This window comes from Canis lupus, chromosome 8 (assembly GCF_011100685.1).
Source record: "Canis lupus familiaris isolate Mischka breed German Shepherd chromosome 8, alternate assembly UU_Cfam_GSD_1.0, whole genome shotgun sequence".
Classification (NCBI taxonomy): domain Eukaryota; kingdom Metazoa; phylum Chordata; class Mammalia; order Carnivora; family Canidae; genus Canis; species Canis lupus.
Genome location: NC_049229.1, coordinates 64,103,819 through 64,121,369, shown reverse-complemented (window position 1 = coordinate 64,121,369; position 17,551 = coordinate 64,103,819). Strand labels below are relative to the sequence as shown.

General features: G+C 49.1%; 1 long non-coding RNA gene across 1 annotated transcript; it reads right to left on the bottom strand.

The window, feature by feature from the left end:
- Positions 1-1,336: 1,336 nt before the first annotated feature.
- On the bottom strand, positions 1,337-4,856 carry LOC102154111. Its single transcript, XR_005362946.1, has 4 exons — positions 4,666-4,856; positions 3,263-3,456; positions 2,737-2,849; positions 1,337-1,713 (listed from the first exon to the last, which is right to left on the bottom strand). It is a non-coding gene; the product is annotated as an uncharacterized LOC102154111 (long non-coding RNA).
- Positions 4,857-17,551: the final 12,695 nt, after the last annotated feature.

Genomic DNA, 17,551 nt, shown 5'->3' with positions numbered 1-17,551 from the left:
GGTGTCACCCATACTTCAATGATTAGGAAAGTCGGGAAAGAGGGAGGCAGAGACAAAGGCATGTTACAACTTGTCAAGCTCTGAAGAATGAACACAGCTCAAGAATCTTAGGCTGGCAAGGGTCGCCTGCGATTAATGGCATGTAGATCGCGGCCCTGTGGAGGCCTGCTGGAAGTGTCCACTAGCCCTGCCACTGGGATAGGGGTGTCAACAGTGGCCTGGGAAAAATGTTGTGTGACCTTGACTCTTGGGGATTCCCAGAGCCTTGAGGTATGAGGCGGGAACCACGAGAATCTCGGTCAGCCAGGCCTGGATGCAAGTCCTAGCTCATTTGTAAATTTGCTGGGTGACCCTGCATCTTTTTCTTACTCTTTATTGGGTCCGGTTTCTTCTTTGGCTGCACGTGCTCGTGCACACAGAGGCACACGCATGCACACGCATTCACCACCCTCACGGCTGACGTAAAGCGTTGAGACCCCAGCTGGTAACTTTCACAATTTACTCTCTTGGCAAGGACATGGGCTTGTGAAAACGTGGCTCACGCATCTTGAGGTTTATGGTTTATGATGGACTTTCACGTTCGTGGTGGGAGCAACAGGTCTTTTCGTTCTTTCCGATGAGGAAGTTGAAGTGCAAAGAAGCAACTTCCCCATGGCCCCCTGGCTAGCGTGAGCTCTCCAGAGCACAAACCTGATGTTTCAAGGACCTGCCACTGACCTCAGGATAAGGATGAAATGTCGTGTGCATGTGCATGTGGTTGTGCATGCGTGTGCACGAGTGTATGTTCACGTGTGCAAACATAGGTGTCGCATGTGCACACAGTTATGTGCCTCCCTGCATAGCCATGCAGGTGCATACGTGCGTGATTGTGGGTGCCTGTGTGGGTGTGCATGCGTACATGTGTACAATCTGGTCGCCACCCCTCTCTCCCATCTCCACACTCACACCTACCACGCCAGCCCGACTGAGCTACGGCCAGGTTCCCAACCACTTAGCGTTCCTTGCTGCCTTCACGAGTGACATTCTAGTCAGATGCATTGACTCTAGAACCAGACTGCCTGAGCTCGAATTCTGCCCCTTTCCCTTCTGAGGCCTCAATTTACTCATCCGTGAAATGGGTTTAACAGTACCTGGTTTATGAGGTTTCGTTGTAGTATTTGTAAAGTGTATTTTTAAAGTATCTCGAACAGTGTAGGACATACTACAGGTCCTACCGGTGTGTTAAACAAAGAATGGGGTTGATGCCTCTTCTTTTTTAAAGATCTTATTTATTTTTTTTAAAGATTTTATTTATTTATTTGAGAGAGCACGAGAGAGGTTGAGAGAGAGAGAGAGAGAGCATGAGCAGGGCAGAGGGAGAGGGAGAAGCAGGCTCCCCGCTGAGCATAGAGCCTGATGCGGGGTTCGATCCCAGGACCTCTACAGCAGATGCTTAACCCACTGAGCCACCCGGGTGCCTCAGGCTGGTGCCTCTTCTGTTCTGCCCCCAGAGTGGAGCAAATCCCTCTGTCCTGGAAATGTCCATCCCCACAGACTGTGAGATCTACTGTCCCTCAATCCCAGCTCCCAGCTCCCAGCTCCCAGCTCCTAGCTCCCAGCTCCCAGCTCTGTGGGGTCTGGGGACAGCAGAGCATTCAGGAGGCTCCTCTAGGATCCAAGAGGTCCAGCTCCGAGGGTCGTCACATGAAGGCAGCATGCCCTGCAGAAATTGCTCTGGAAAGCAATAAAAATAATGGCCAGGCTAGTTAAGCATGTGAACAGAGCAACTTCAGGCCGAGGCTCTCCAATTAAATGATTCTTCGTCAACATGAAATTGTTTTTGATTTTTATTGTAAACTTCTCGGGGCCTCCTATCCAAAACCATGATTGTGCTTCCCAAGCAGCTGCACCTAGAGGAATAAGGATTTGGAGAAGCCGCCCACCCTGCTGGCCCATTGGTGCAGCCGCTCGCGTGGGGCTCCCAGCTGCCCTGCCTGTCCCCAAACTGGGCAGTCTAACCAGCCACCTGACGGCTGAGAGCTCGGGCCCGGAGTGGCAGGTGGGAGGGCCTCACCTGCCCTGGCGGGGAAGAGACTGAGCTCCACTCAGCTACAAGGTGGGCCTTCTGGGTTCGGAGCTACCTGAAGCATGTCTGACTCTGCCTGGAAAGCATTGGGCGGCCTTCTAGGTGGGGCCCGGGAACCTAAGGATCTTTGTGAGGCCCAGTGGCAACACTGTGCTGAAGGCAGCAAGTCACCTAGCTCTGAGAACCTGGTTGTTATAATTTCAGGAATTTTATGAGCAGGGCATTAAATAGAACCATCATTAATAATTAAATTGCATAAACTTACACTTAAATCATTCTTATTAAAAACAAAGGTAAGAGGTGCCTGGGTGGCTTAGTTGGTTAAACACCTGCTTTTAGCTCAGGTCATGATCTCAGGGTCCTGGGATCGAGTCCTACATCGGGCTCCCTGTTCAGTGGAGAGCCTGCTTCTCTCTCTCTCTCTCTCTGGCTACCGCTCTCCACTGCTCTCTCTCTTTCTGTGTCAAATACATAAATAAAATCTTTTAAAAAATAAAAAATAAAAACAAAGGCAAGAGTGAAACTATTCTGTACATCATGATGGTGGATCATGACATCCCGCATTTATCTGAAGCATCATACACAATAGCAAGAGTGAAGCCCAGTGTAAACTATGGACTTTGGGGGATGATGATGTGTTCGCGCGGGTTCACGGATGGTTACCAACGTACCTGCCACTCTGGTAGGTAGGAGGGAGGTTGAGGTGGGCGAGATGTGCGTGCTGGGGACGGGGACAGAGGGCTCTGTACTTGCTGCTTGACTTTGCTGTGAACCAAAAACTGCCCTAAGAAGAAAAAGTATCTTAATTAAAAAAGCGAAGGTCATAAGTACTCAAAGCTCATCATTCCTGATGATTTTACTAGATTTTTGCCGCCATCTGACCTCCTGAGGTTATTCGTGCACACTGGGTCTTCACGGTGCAGACACAGGTGATGCTGCAATAGTTCTCATCTCGGTCACGCTGTGCCCAGGTAACATTCCTGCCTTGATGGGCGTGTTTCCCGTGGAAATGAGCAACTGCCACACATAGGGCTGAATGTATATGACTGCGTGATTGCTTAGATTTCAGAAAATACGTGGAATAAACTTGAAGTGTGTTGGGTCTGTCTCTGTACATCATAAATATCCCCCCTGAATTGAGCCTCTATTCTCCCAGCATTTGAAAACCTGCTGCTCTCTCTGTATCCACCGCTTTACCTGAGTCGGCAAAGACGCTGCTCCTGTATTACGGAACTTGAGAAATCTTCTTCGTTCACTTTTATCTTAAGTGCTAACGTAAATGAAAACATCCACCAACATTGTGGGGGAAGGATCCTCATTCTTCAGTTGAGACCACTGGTTGGCTACGGGTAGGGGAGCTCTTCACCATGAAAGTGTTGAGAATCAACTGGCTGAAGTGGAATTTACAGAAAAAGAGTATTGTGTATCATATTGTTAACTGTGTGCTACACATCTTTCATATTAGTACATTTTTAAAAGATTTTATTTATTTATTCATGAGGGATAGAGAGAGGCAGAGACACAGGCAGAGGGAGAAGCAGGCTCCATGCAGGGAGCCCGATGGGGGACTCAGTCCCAGGACTCTGGGATCACGCCCTGGGCCGAAGGCAGATGCTCAACCACTGAGCCACCCAGGTGGCCCCGTAAAATTTATAATAAGCATTTACCTGCCAAGGTTGTCTTGGTCCCTTAAGATGTGAAGGGAGCCTAGCAGGTGCTTTAACACCCAAGAGGTAAGTAGACCAGCTGCTGTTTGTTGAGGGCCTCTTAGACCCTAGCGCCATGCCAGACATCCTCCCATGCAACCCTCACGATCTTAGTTGGGGTTCCCTTGGAAGCAGACCCCGAAACTAGAAGTGGAGTGCGTGTTGTTTCTCTGGGAGGTGATCCCAGGAGACAGCAGTAGGGACGGGAAGGCGGCCTATCGAAGTGGGTGGTAGCAAGCCAGATCCCATAGTGGCAACTGGAGCTGGATCCTGCTAGGGGCCTCTGGGAGCCAGGGAGAAACTTGCCCTCAGGACTCTCCCCACGAGGGGCGAGGGTGCTGGGGTGCGGGTGCATCAGCTCCTGAGTGCCGCTGACCGGGCCCTACTCTGGGAGAGCATTCATCCATTATATTTGTCTCTCACATTGTACCACACCGTCTCCATTATTTTTCTGTGAGGACAGAGAGAACCTCATGTCTCTCTGAGAAGGGACGAGAAAAAAAGCACAAATTATCTTCAATGGAAAACGTAGAAGTCAAAGCGCAGGTGACACAGGCTTCTAGGACTTGGTCTCTCTCTCTCTCTCTCTCTCTCTCTCTCTCTCTCTCTGTCTTCAGGCTTTTTCCTCTATTTTTCCCACATTCTCAGAAGTTCTTCCTTTGTGGGGATGAGAGGGCTGCTCCAAATCCAGCTTGGCATTCTCCAAGCTCACATCCACTGAGAAAGAAAGGCCAAGGGCCCTGGCTGGCTCAGTCAGTAGAGCACTCGACTCTTGACTTCAGGGTGGTGAGTTGGAGGCCCACGTTGGACCTAGAGCTTGTCTAAAAAAGGAGGAGAAGAAGGAGAAGAAGCAGAGAAAAGCCCTTTCCAAGTGTTAAGACAAAGAAGACTCACTGTCCTGCTTGGGACTGCATGGCCCGGCTCCAGGCACGTGCCCACGGCCTTCAGCCCCTTGCTGGGGCTCACACAGGGTGCTGCTCTGACCCACCAGACTTACATCGTGTACCTTTTCACGAGGGGCCACGTGCAGTAGGAAGGAGAGGACCCCACCTTCTGGGCACAAACTCTGACAGGTGGATGGTTGACTTGTGTCCCTAAATGCTACAAATTCCATCATGTTGGTCCGCATCATAAGGGTGGGTGACGCGACCTGCTTTATGACAACATGTAACATGTGTCAGGTGTGTAATAAGTGAAGGGAGAAGTGTGTTGGGTCACCCCGAACTTACATCACATTATCTTGCTTGTTGGTTTATTTACCTTTGAATCGGTCTCCCTTTATTAGACTAGAAGGTTCGTGAGGATGGGGGGCAGGGCCCAGGGAATCTGTCCGTTTTCTTTCATTGCTACCAAGTCCAGCAGCTGAAGCGAAGTCTGGAATACAGTAGATGCTCAATAAATACCGGATGGACGTATTAACTAATAAAGGGTATGGGCCCACGTGGAAAGGAGTTTGGTTGGAAAGAGGACGGGGACACCGTGCAGTTCTGTGCATCCACGCCCACGATTGTGTCACTGTACTATCTGGGCAACGAATAAGGAGAAACAGTGAACACCACAAATAAGACATGCACCTGAAAAAAGCCAGAACAGAGCGCATTGTGTCTGTGACCAGGAAGGTTTAGAAAGCTCTCCAAGTGGGCTGGAAGTTCTGGTGACCGAGCTTAAGCAGCAATGACCGGTGGAGCTGCTCTCTCTGTATCCACCGCTTTAATCCTCCCCACAGCTCCACTGAGGCATGGGCTCTTATTATCCCCCCGTTTGACAGATGAGGAAACAGAGGCACAGAGTTTAGATGCCATGCCCAGGGTCACACAGCGGAGCTGCTACCAGACTAGTGCTTCTCAAACTGTGATGTCTGGGCTGTGACTAGGACAGTCACACTTCTGAGCCTCAGAGAACTTACCGTCTACAGCAGAGCTTTCCAGACTTCGAATGCACACCCGGGATCTCGTTAAGGTACGTGATGGGTGTTCTGATTCGGGAGGCCTGCGGAGAGGCCTGGGATCTTGCCTCTTACCAGCCCGTGATGCCGTCAGGAGCAGGTGGTGTGCTGCTTCCTGGCAAGAGGACCTCGTGGAGAGCCAGCCACAGATGGCCTGGGCCTGAAAGGGGCTGTGAAGCTGAGCAGAAAGGAGCAGGTCCAGGCAGGCCCTCCCTAAACAGGAGGCAACACGCTGTATTACAAAATGTTGGTTCTTCATCGTCAACCCAAGTGCAGCTGGGTTTCTGGCCCCACCTGACCACCTCCTCACACCTCCTCTGCACCCCCTATCCCTGGGACCCTAGTTCCAGAAGCTTCCTGTGATAGGCATCTTCTCCTTCTGACAAGTCTCCATGCCCCTAAGGCAGCCCTGTCTCCACGATGCTCTAGTCCTCAAGGCTGCTGCTGGATGCCGGATGCTGAGCCCAAGGAGGGGGCCCCTCAGCCCCACCTGGGTTCTGGCCCTCACCACAGCCTCCACGAGGAAGAAGACTTGGGGTATGGTAGGAAACCAGCTAAGGTCCCCTGCCCTAGCCTTATGGCATGGTTGGCAGATGTCTCGGTCTATACTCTTGTAAAATGGGAGGATGACCTTCCAGCCCTAAATTCTGGTGCCTGACTGGAAGACACACTGAAAAGTCTCAGACTTCAGGCACTCTCTTCCCCCAGCAGGACATGACAAGATTTCTCTGCTTTCCTGGAGCCCAGGAGTCCCCTCAATGCAGCTGGACAGCCAGTTTGGATCCTGGGTGTCAACTCTCATGTCTGATGGGGGAGGCATCTTGCTGGGAGACCCTAGGGCTGAGCTGTGGCTCTGGGTTGCTGTCAGAGAATGAGGTTTTCACCAAGGGCCTGGCTTGGCTCCCCGCTCCCTCTCCTATACTATTCCTCACACATGGCAGGGAATGGGCGTGAGGGCAGAGGATGGGCAAAAGGGCAGTGGAGGAAATGCCTGGTAAAGGCTTAAATATATGTCTGTCAAATGGATGAGTTAATGAATGGACTCAGGTTTGTTCAATTCTCTGGAAGCAAAACTCATGAACCCTTGTGGGGGGGCGGGAGCTGCCCTGGGAAATGGACATGGATGGGCTGTGTCCTTGGCTGTGTCTCCAAGGTCTGATGCATAGTGATACTTAAATATTTGTTGAATTTATGAACGAAGAGAACTGAACGGTTTGAGGAAAGAATATCTCCCAATGGAAATGAAGGATCCAGTTAATTTTACCTTCTCAGGAACAAAAGAAGAGTTCGAATCAAGCAGTAACTAGCATGGTTTGGGCCAGTAGTGAGTTTGGGGTGAGTCTCACTGTGAGGTATTGGCTAATGGAGTTAATGCCCAGTCAGGTTGCATTAATATATATAAAACATTTAAAATGAAGGAAGTGGGAGTGTCTGGGGGGCATAGTGGGTTAAGTATCCAACTCTTGATTTTGGCTCAGATCTGATCTCAGGATTGTGAGATCAAGCCCCATGTCCAGCTCCACACTCGGTGGGGAGATTCTCTCTCCCCTCCCCGGCCCCCTGCTCTCATGTTTTCTCTCAAATAAATAAATAAATCTTTTAAAAAAAAATGAAGGAGGCAGTTTTCTCTCAGCTCTGTTTTACCACTTTTGGAGAATTGTCCTGCATTCTGAGCCCTGGTGTATAGGAAAAGTGATGATAAATTGGAAAAGCCCAGAGGAAAGGGAACTGGGGGCCTGAGATAGACCCATGTGAGGGCAGTTGAAGGAACTCCTGGAAATGGTTTCATTTGAGAAGAGAAAAGTCAGAGCACCTAAAAATAAAATTGCACAACAGTCAAAGAACAGTCCTGGGAAGGTGAAACTGAATATTCTTTGTGTCACCAAAATGTGGTAGAAATGTTACAGAGAGTCATCTTCAGAGTCAATCTTGTAGCAAAGTTATCTGAAGGTGGAAGGAGCTGTTGGAGGTCATGGAGGAACAGAGGTCAAATGTCCATTGAAGGATCTGCTACAGTGATTCAGCAAAACAGAGCAACACCTCAGGGCTCAGAAGATCAAGGTTAGTGGGGGCACTGGCTAGACAATAACAAAGATAATGACAAGACTCAGCCAAATGGAGAGAACCCTAGCAACAGAAGAATCGAGAAGATTAATGAAAAATGATTTCTTCAAAAAGATCAATTAAGATAGATAAGAAAATGCAAATAATCAAATACAAAATAAAGCTGAGGAAAATACCTAGAGAAACTAACATAATTTTAAAGATTTAGGAAAAACTAAGAGGTAATACATTTTAAAATCAAGACAAGTTTTTGGAAAAATAAAAAAGAGCAAACACTTACTCAAGAAGCCATTGATTGGGCAGCCCCAGTGGTGCAGCGGTTTAGCGCCACCTGAAGCCCGGGGTGTTATCCTGGAGACCCGGGATCAAGTCCCACGTCGGGCTCCCTGCACGGAGCCTGCTTCTCCCTCTGCCTGTGTCTCTGTCTCTCTCTCTCTCTGTATCTCTATGAATAAATAAATAAAATCTTTTTTAAAAAAATTTTTTTAAAGCCATTGATCTCCAATAGACCACTATGCATCTTAAGGACACTGAAATGATGATCTAGGTTCCTTCATCACAGAAGATCCCAGGCCCAGATGGTTTTACAAGTGAATGTCACCAAACTCAAGATGGAGAAAATTCTTATCTTATACAAGTTATTTCAAAAGGAGACAAAGAAAAAAAGAAACTATTTTATTAGTTTTATCAGATTATCAGTGTAATCTTGATCCCGAAATTAGGCAAGAGCAGTTCAAGGAAAGAAAGTTACAGATACATTCAAAAAAAAAAGAAAAGAAAAAAAAAAACAAGGATACTAGAATCAATAAATTATTGGAACTGGGGCACCTGGGTGGCTCAGTCTGTTGAATGTCTGACTCTAGGCACTGGCTCAGGTCATGATCTTGGGGTCATGGAACTGAGCCCTGTGACAGGCTCCACACTGAGCACAGAGTCTGCTCGTCCCTCTCTCCCTCCCATGCTGTTTCTCAAATAAATAAATTGATTAAATCTTTAAAAGAATAAGTTAAAAATAAATTATTGAAACTAATAAGAAAGATCTGCAAGGTTACTAAATACAAAACAACTTTTAAAAACATCAGTAGAATTTTTTACATGAACAGTAAACTGGAAATTTAATAATGAAATATACCATACACAAAAGCAACAAAGTCATAAAGCATTTAGAAAGTAACCTAAAAAGAAAACACATGACCTTATTTTTAAAAATTTAATTGTGTTAAAAAGCTTAAGACCACCACACACATAAATAGCTATTTCATGCTTTTGATGGGGTTGACTTAATATTAAAAAGATATCAAACTTCTCCAAGTTAATCCATAAGTCCAATTCGGCCTCAATCTCAATTCCAGTTGGGCTTTAAAAAAAAAAAAAAGATTTATTTATTTATTTATGATAGACAGAGAGAGAGAGAGAGAGAGGAGGAGACACAGGAGGAGGGAGAAGCCGGCTCCATGCCGGAAGCCCGACGTGGGACTCGATCCCGGGACTCCAGGATCGCTCCCTGGGCCAAAGGCAGGCACTAAACAGCTGAGCCACCCAGGGATCCCCCCAGTTGGGCTTTTTTGATGGAGTTAGTGAACCTATTTTGAAGAATAAAAACCTGTGAATAGCAAGATCTACCGAGAAAAATAGGAGCCAAGAGGGAAATCTCACTCTGTGAGACATTGATGTACTGCAAAGCCACTCACTGTCCCACAGACCAAGTTGGGATGATACATCAAGGAAACAAAGAAGAGGCTTGGACAGAGAAGCATGTATATGTGGGAACTTCATAAACAGTAAAGGGGGCACCATATTTCAATGGGGGAAAGGAAAGATGGTTTAGATGTTGGGAAAACTGGCTCACTATAGGGAGAAAAACACTATTAGATGCCTAACTAGTGGAACAGCAAAGTCCAACCACAGATGGTTTAAAGACCTAAACGTGAGAGGCAAACATAAACAGAATGAAGTTATAGGAGATTATCTTTGAAATTGGGGCCACAGAAGGACTTCCTGTACAAGACCCCCCATAGAATGAGCTATGGTTTGAACGAAGTATGGGGAAGAAGCAGATGGATTTTGAGTATGTTGACACTAAGGATTTCTGTTCCATGAAGGGCAACCTGGGCAAAACTGATAAATGGACACAATAGAAATGTGCAATATCTAAAATTAATTAGGGACTGATATCTTAGCAAATACATCAACTGCTGTAAATCTACAAAAAACAACACTATTCCACCACCGTCAACAACAACCAGAAATCCCAAAAGAAAAATGGTGAATTAGTAATTCACAAGCAAAGAAGCCCCAAAGTCTAATAAGCATATGAAGAACTCTTACTAGTGACCAGAGAATTGCAAACTAAATTCGACAATGTGATATCATTTTACATCTCTCAGACTAGCTTGGATTAGAAAGGAGGAATACAGGGAGGCAGGTGGAATGGCATCCTGGAAGGTCATCGGACAGGACTCAGCCAAATTAATTATGTGTGTCTCCTACGACCCAGCAGTGCAACTGCCTAGTGTTTGGTCCAGAGAAATCCAGAAGAAGATATTTATGGGAATGTTCTAGGGACACTGGAGGCAACTCATATGCCAATCGCTGTGGGGATGGGTAATTAAGACATGCTGGAAGCATACATTACGGATACCGTGAGCAATGAGGGATAGACACATCGCAACATGGACAGAGCATAAATACACACAATTGAATGAAAAAAAAAGAACGGGGAAAATATCTAAGTACAATCATATTTATATGTGGTAAAATTACATGTGCATAAAGTTATAAAACATGTTTTACAACAGTGGCAGGAGTGAGCATGGGGAAGTGGGGGGGAAAGAGATTACATTGGCCCAATCTTGATTGTCAATCAATCAAGATGGGAAACACGCATGAACCAGCCATGGACTGAGGAGTGTGACAACTCAGTCCTCTGAACCTGCGGTCATGCAACCATCGTATTTGCTGGGCTTGCTGGGTAAGCATCCTTGGGAAAGGTGACTCACCTCTCTGAGATCGGCAGCCCTGCGCGGCAGGTAATCTGTGTAGGGGACTTGTCCCCAGCCTGGCACATAGTAGATGCTGCTTCGGTGGAGACAAGCCACAGAGCATCTTGGTGGCCAAGCTCCTGGAGCCAGACAGCTGGCTCTGACGCTTAGTTACTGTGTGATGTTGGCAAATCGCTCAACCTCTCTGTGCCTAAGCCTCATCATCAGCTGTATGGGAGTAAGAAAAGTCCTGTCTCGTGGAGCTGTCGTGAGGATTCGGTGAGTTAATCTATGTGAACCTCTTTGAACAGCACCTGTCACACACTCAAAGCTCAATGGGTATTTGCTTTTAGTTTTGTTTTTTTTTTTTTTGGATTTTATTTATTTATTTATTTATTTATTTATTTATTTATTTATTTGAGAGAGAGAGAAGCAGGCTCCATGCAGGGAGCCTGATAAGGGACTTGATCCCGGAGCTCCAGGATCACGCCCTGGGCCGAAGGCAGGCGCTAAACCACTGAGCCACGCAGGGATCCCTGCTTTTAGTTTTGTTATTCAATCCATTATTAAATGAAGGACTGTGTCCTCATTGGGTTTCTTCCAAAATCGAGAAGCTATACTTTCATGACTTTATGAAATGCCTGTAATATGCTCAACAGATGGACCAATGTGACTCAGCAGGAGAGGGTGAATTACTGAGTAAATTTTCTCGCATCTGTCATTCCAGAAACCCGAGTGAGATGGTCACTTCTGACAGAGGCCCCGCCTTCGTGGCCAGGAGGCAGGGAGATGGGGCGCCATGGGGTAGGGCCAGCAGGTGTGTGCACCTGACCCTGGGCCAGCCCCACCCCCTCCTTCCACTGGACCAGACAGAAGCCTTGGGGTCTCCATCACGGACCCTGGAGAAAAGCCTCGTCCCCCATTGCTGGGGGCATCCAGAGTGTCTCACCGTCATATGGGAATGATTTAGGACTCTGGATTGCAGGGTTCTTGGGGCAGGAGCAGGCTAAGATTTCCATAAACACGAGTACCGAGCCATTTATGGGTCTTACTAGAAATTTTATTGGCATTTGGTCGTGTTGGCATTGTGTGTGCCTTCAAAGGTAAATTAGATTACTGGCAGTGGATTCAATTTAGCGGTAAAAATGTAAAGGGAGTGGAATCGGGCGGCGGATGAAACAATGCAGTGACTGTTCTTGGGTCGACAGACGGTGAAATCACCAAGCGAGCAAGCACGCTGAGAGGGGGTGACTCGGGGGACTGGGGGGACTGGGAAGAAGAGCTACGTCCCCACCGCCTGGAGACCCAACAAACTTTGCCCAAACGGCCACCTGCGTTTTCTGTTCTGGAAGGTTCGAGGTGCAGCCGTCCCCACCAACACAAGCAGCACACCGCACAGACTTTTGAGGAAGTACAGTAATTGCAAATCTGGAAAGAGGTCAGCATATGGAGGGGCTGGGAAGGCGCAGCTGACAAACAGCCCCGCCAGCAGCTGATGGGCGCTGAGCACCTACCACAGGCCACACGCTGTGTGCAACTCTTCACGGCCCGTCTGTGAGGGAGGTGCAAATAATAGCTCCATCTTGCAGATGAGGAAACTGAGACAGTCTGGAGGGAGGGATTTGCCCCAGAGGACCCAGCTACTAAGTGACAAGGCTGGGACTCGAACCGTGATCCTGTGCATCTCCCCAATTACATTTCAGCCCTGCCAGGAAGGTGCCCGTGTCCTTTCCATATGGGCCCGCGTGTCTCTGTGTGCGTGTGTGGTGATAATGGTACCCAAGTGGGGGGTTCAGTGGGGAGCAGAGCCGTGGGGGGCTTTGCAGCAGGCAGCTGACCCATGTGCCAGGCCCACATAGAAGAGCATCATGGTCAGAGCTACGTGTCTGACCCTGAGACGGGGGCTGTGGGTCCCGGATGAGCCACAAGCTCGCCTTGTGACCTCAGGTAGGCCAGCTCAGCAACCTGGGCCTGCTAGAAAGTTGGGGGAAGGTACCACTTTTGCAGGTGAGGAAGTGTATCAAATGCAAGGATTCTAGAACAGAACCAGGGCCCTCCTTTCTGTGCTTCCTCCCTCCGGGGGCCTCTCTGCTCCATCAGCAGGGACACCCTGCAGTCTATGTTTGGGTTCCTCTGGATTAATTCCAAAGTGGTGATGAGTGAATTAAATAAACTGAACCCATGGAGTGAGGCCTGAGGAGGCACCGGGGCTTGGAGTCAATGGCTTGATGGCCACCCAGGCCAGACCAGGAAGTCACCTGCCCTCCTCCCTGTGTCCCCTCCACAGCCTGAGCTCTGTGCAGCCCCCCTTCATCTCTGTGTCCATCCCCCTCCAGCTCAGCTGGATTCCTGGGACCAACTCCCGACACGACCAGGCTGTGCTGGGGGCAGAGCTCCAGGAGCAAAGGGGACCTGGGGAGGACCTGGGGGGTCCCTGTGGGAGGAACACAGGACGCGTCCCTGGAGTGAGGCTGGAAGGGCCGGCTGCAGCCAGGTCATTGTCAACTCCCCTGATAACAGGTTGAGGGGCGTGGCTTTCCTTTTGGGGGTCTGTTCAAGGTACAATGAGTAAGAAAGGGCTAGAATTTTACATCAGGTTCATGTTCAACCCAATTCATTGAACGTTTATTGAGCACCTACCATGAGCTAAGCGCAATGCAGGGCTCGCAAGTAGCGTGGTGAGTGAGGATAGCAGAGCTGTCTTCCTCACAGAGCGTGACACTGAGTTGAGCCACCAGGGGAGTCCTCTTTGAGGTGGCGATGTTGAAAACGTGCCCTGAGCAAGAAGGTACGGGTTTATCTTTGCAGCTCTGTGCATGCATATATTTTACCAGGCACCGTACCAGATGCTTATCTTCATAAGGACTCTGCAAAGTGGCTGTTAACCCCACTTCACTGAAGAAGATACTGAGGATCAGGGTGGTGCGGTGACATCCCGAGGTCCTGCTGGACTGCAGAGCCTCAGCTGGGGAAGCCTGAGGACTTCCAAGGAGTTACCCACCTCCCCCAAGAGAGTGTGGGCTTCCCGAAGGCAGCGCCTGGGTCACCACCCTCTCCCCAGTGCTGAACAGATGGCAGGTGTGCCCAGGGGGTTGCAGCCCACCCTAAGATGAAAGAGAACCAGTTTGTGGCTACTTACAAATCCATGGAGGTTTCCAAAGATATGGCTTGGGGATCCAGTGCCCTGAGGCTGAGTTCTCAGACTTCAGGCAGGCTGGTGGGAGCAGTGTTTGCAGGCAGCAATCCTGGCCAGAACCTTCCAATCACCTCCAATCACCTCCCTTGTGTGGCCTTCCATCCCAATGGGAAAGGGTGACCACCCTGTTTATGAAATGATTGTGTGCAAAGGGCTCTGATGGCAGCTGGGTGGCCTGCAGCAGACCTGGAAATCCGGGCTTGGGTCTCGGCTCTAACACAGATGGTCACGTGACACTGGTTGAGTCATTTCCCATTGGAGGCCTAAACTAACATCCTCGTGCCACGGAGGCTTGTGTGTCCAGACCTCTCGGGGTGACACCCGAGGTGAAGCTAAGAGGGAGAGGAGAAGTGTCCAAACCCTAGGATAGGGCCAGCCAAGTGATTTGCAGTGCTCAAAGAGAAGAACCAGGGAGGCTCCTTATTCAGAATCTCAATATTGGGGATCTCTGGGTGGCTCAGTGGTTTGGCACCTGCCTTTGGCCCAGGGCGCGATCCTGGAGTCCCGGGATCGAGTCCCACATCGGGCTTCCCGCATAGAGCCTGCTTCTACCTCCTCCTGTGTCCTCTACCTCTCTTTCTCTCTCTCTCTCTATGTCTATCATAAATAGATAAATTAAAAAAAAAAAGAAAAAAGAATCTCGAGATGGTGGAGCAGCGCATGAAGCCAAGTGTGGGCTCTTTCCGAGTGTGGGCTCTGGATGCTGCCTGGGAATCCGGCTCTGCCCAAGGAGACCCTCCTCAGAGAGGTCCCTGGGTGCCCCCTCTCCGTGGCAGGCAGTGCCTTGGCACTTGCAGGGCACCTGCCGCCACAGGTTTCCAGCTGGCTAGGCTGAGTCATTCCAGACACCACCATTCAAAAGACAAGAGATGGTTTTAGCCCTGAGTTGATTGGAGAACAAAACTCTTTCCTGGTTAAAGAAAAAATGATGTAAAGATGAATCTCCTTGAACATTTTCCTCATTCGTTGGCTGAGGCAAAAACCCACCCTGAGTCCATCTGAACTTGCTGCTGCGTCTGGGGCCCAGGGCCTGCTTCAGGCTCTTCCTGCCCTGTGGCCTTGGCCAAACTACTTCCCTCCCCAAGCCTCAGCTTTCTCCTGGGCAATTGATGGGGTGGGGGTGGGGCTAGCGGGGGGGGGGCACATCATCCTCTCCCACCCCAAAGTCTGTCCTAGACTGCTGTAGTTATCAATACACCAATTCATATAAAATTCTCATTACATTCATTAAAGCTTTTTATTATTTTTTTTTCTCCAACCAGTGCTCCAGGTGGGAGTTCATGACATCTTCAAGATTAAAAATGCATCAAAGTAATCCTGAACGTGAGTGTGGAAAACCTTGGGAAACCATCAGGCTGGGATTAGACAAATGATTTCAGGTTTCCACCCAATGCGAGACTACAGAGTGGCCATAAATGATGTCGGAGAAAAATTAATGGCCCGGAGAGATGCTAAAGGATATATGGGTGAAGAAGAAAAACAAAATAGGCTTAAAATGTTGTGTATGATGTAATCCCGTCTTGGGAAGTAAACATTTATATAACATTTCTAAATATCCATTATATGTAGCAATAATGGATAAGCCCCAAATATTAAACATGACTATTTCTCGTGGTGGGATTGTGTGCTTTTACTTTTCTTCTTTTTCTTATCTATAGGTGACTTTGGTTTTTTCACCATAAACATGTATCACTTTTACAGTGAGTAAAAATGTTTAGATTATTTTGTTTGAGAGGCTGAGGGCCACGAGATTCCTGCGCTTCAGCTTTTCGACATTGGGCTGTTCTGGCTTCTGACCTGCTTTAGGACTGGAGAGACGGGAGCTGGGGGGCTCTCTGTGTAGGGGGGTTGGTCTGTTAAATAGCTTGATCTTTTTTATGGGGGCTCGGCTTGTCTCGGTGGCCCCCTTGGCACTTGCAGGGCACCTGCCGCCACAGACATCCAGGCCAGGCTTGCAAGCCTCATGGCTGGACACGCTCCAGCCCCCAGCCCCCAGGCCCCAGGCTCTGGGACAGCTCCGGGTCGGGGGCAGCCTGGCCTCCCCACCGGGCCCTCCACCTGAAAGAGATTAGCTGGGACCACCAGAAGCCTGCAACCCTAATCGCAGGGATTTTGTTTCTTGTTTCCTCGGACGGGTTTCTCCAGGTGTTTCAAGTGATTAGCCAGGACCCATGCCGCTGGTCACTGTGTCACCATTGTGTCCCCAGCGCTGTTTCCCTGCCACGTGGCCTTTGGGATGACCCCAAATAAAAACGGCAAGAACAGACTGCCAAGTGGCTGGACCATTTATGGGAGGGATGTGGGACAACAGAGAACACACCCAGAGGGCTTTACAACTCCACCTCGGGCCCCAGCAACGGGGGCTCACTGGCTCCCAGGTGCCTCGCTGGTCTCCTTTATGGGGGACACCTCAATGACGCAGGCCTGGCTCTGGGAGGCTTTTTTCTTTTGGTGGGGTTGGTTTTGCTTTCCTGCTGGGATGGCCTCAGTAAATCCCCCTGATTGCCACTGAGCGGTGAATGAGATGGTCTGTTGCACAGACAGCTGGCCTCCAATCCAGCAGATAAAGAGGGATGCCTTCCTCAGCGTCTTGGGTTTCTCACGCCGCCTCTTCCCTGGGTATGGATTACTCTGTTTTCTTGTAAACATGCCCCCCCAGCGACGCCCCCCCCCTCCATTGAAGGCTTTTGCTGAGCAGTGGAAGAGACCTAAGAAACCTCAAACAGAAATTGGGGTGGGTGCGGGAAGGTCCAGCCCGGGTCCCCATCTGCACTGGAATCTGGAGTTTCTCTATCCTCACAGTTGGAACAGGGTTTCAAGAAGCAGGAAATACAGAAAGGGAGAAAGAAGAAAAGGCAAAAGGCAGGGAGGAGACACTTGGAGCCATCCCTTGCCTTTCAACCCACACCCACCTCCTTTTCTTGCCAGAGCTGGTTGGAGGCTTGGGGAGCCCACACATCCCGGAGTCTTCAAACTGAGGCTCAGGAGCGGTGCTCAGACCACATAATGAATCTTTCTCGGACAGTGTTCGTGGCTTCCCTTAGATTTTCAAAGGCCAGTGACTCCATGAGAGGTCAGAACCACTGACCTAGTTCAACCTCATCTTATATATGGAGAAACTGAGGCAGAAGCGTGTGTGTGTGTGTGTGTGTGTGTGTGTGTGTGACTGTCCCTTGGCGACTAAGTGACAGAGCCAGGGTGCCCAGGACCATACAACCTGAAGTCAGAGTAGGACATCATCGGGGGTTGACACCACATTGGAGGCCGTGCCCTGATTAATAATAATAATAAGAGCATCTGCTCTGCATCAGGTCCTGCTGGAAGCATTTTACCTCTAACAATTCCTTAATTTTCACAATAGCCCCATGAGGTAGTTTAATATTATCACCATTTTACAGATGAGAAAACTGAGGCATAGAAAGACTAATAATTTGTCCAAAGTCATGGAGCTGGCAAGATACGGAGCTGAGCCAGACAAGCTGCAGACTCTGTACTTGCAACTGCATCGTGTCGTGGGTGTTGGAGCCTGGGTCTGTGACGGGAGTGCACGTACGTCCTCTGGACATTCCAAACCTGGTTGTCTGCTGTTTACGT